General features: G+C 35.7%; 1 non-coding gene across 1 annotated transcript; it reads left to right on the forward strand.

Moving 5' to 3' along the window:
- Window positions 1–282: 282 nt before the first annotated feature.
- On the forward strand, window positions 283–389 carry LOC139845817 (small nucleolar RNA R71). Its single transcript, XR_011758573.1, has one exon. It is a non-coding gene; the product is annotated as a small nucleolar RNA R71 (small nucleolar RNA).
- The last annotated feature ends 1,164 nt before the right edge of the window (window positions 390–1,553 follow it).

A 1,553-nucleotide genomic window follows, 5' to 3' on the forward strand; every position in this document is an offset into this window, starting at 1 on the left:
TGAATATCTTTAGTCATCTTTTCCATTCGTCTCTCGAAAGCATCTAACTTTGCGGAAATGGAATCAAAGTCATGGTTAGAATCGGCTCTAGCCACTTTAGATGATCTAACGATGTCTTTTTCTTGATGCCACTCATGTGAGTGGGAAGCAGTGTTATCAATAATTTTGTAAGCTTCAGTTGCGGTTTACTTCATAATGGAACCACCAGCTGCTATGTCGATGTCCTTGCGTGTAGTAATATTGCATCCTTGATAGAATATTTGTACTATTTGATAAGCGTCTAAACCATGTTGAGGACATCCTCTCAACAACTTTTCGAATCTTGTCCATGCCTCATATAGAGTTTCATTTGGCTTTTGCATGAACGTAACAATTTCTCCTTGAAGTCTCACAGCTTTAGATGCCGGAAAGAATTGTTTAAGAAAATTTTCAACTAAGACATCCCATGTATCAATCGCCCCTTCAGGTAACGATTCTAACCAATCTTTGGCTTCTCCCTTTAAAATTCAGGGAAATAACATGAAATAGATTTGTTCATCCTCAACTTCTCTTATTTTGAATAGAGTACATATCCTATTAAAGGTACGAAGATGTTCGTTTGGATCTTCCTTCGGCGCACCACTAAATTGGCATTGATTTGTTACCATGTGTAGGATTTGTCCTTTGATTTCATAATCTGACGCATTAATATCTAGTTGAGTAATTGCGTGACCTTGGCCAGTACGTTTAGCCCTCATTCGGTCTTCCATACTTAGAGGTTCCAGATTTTCCATGATTGAATTTGTTAAATCTGAATCACTAGAGGATTCTAATTTAATGGTTTCTTCCTCGACAATCTCTGGATGAGTGATTTGTGTTTTAGGAGGAATGATTAGTGGTTCAGGATCTTTGAATTGTCCTTGAATATCCTCCGGGTTCTCAATTGTGAGGTTGGGTTCAAAAAATGGATTATCGGAAATTTGAATTGGAGTACTTGGTCGACTAGATGACGATTCTAAAGAAAAATTAACGGCGACAATATTGGCTAGATGTCTTGATCGAGTTACAGGTGGTGAACGTATGAAAGGTGGTGAACGTTTTGCTCGGTGCATTCACTGAATATCCTATTAGTTATAAAGATAAAAATTATATAAGTTATCAAATTAATAGACTTTTCTGATTTTGCCCACGTTTCGAATGGCCAATAGATGCAGCAGGTAGCCAGGACCCTTTAAATCGGAAGTCCACAATTCGCCACTAACAAATCCAACTATTACTACGAACCAAAAAATTTTGGATGTCTATCAATTTAACCGCTTAAAATAATTTTTCGTCGAAATTTTAAAGAAAATAAAGAAAATTCTATGTCCTAAAAACTAGAGTATTGAGAAATAAGAAAGAAAAAGATTGCGTCGAAAAATAAGAGATCGAAAAATAAGCGTCGAAAAATAAAAGTAAGAAAGTAATAATAAAGTAGCGCGTCGAAACTTAAGAGGTACTAAAATTTATAAGCAGCATCGCAAAATTCTAAAGCACCTAAATCTTAATCTAAAGAAAAAGTACTTAAGGGATTT

This window comes from Rutidosis leptorrhynchoides, chromosome 4 (genome assembly GCF_046630445.1).
Source record: "Rutidosis leptorrhynchoides isolate AG116_Rl617_1_P2 chromosome 4, CSIRO_AGI_Rlap_v1, whole genome shotgun sequence".
Lineage (NCBI taxonomy): Eukaryota > Viridiplantae > Streptophyta > Magnoliopsida > Asterales > Asteraceae > Rutidosis > Rutidosis leptorrhynchoides.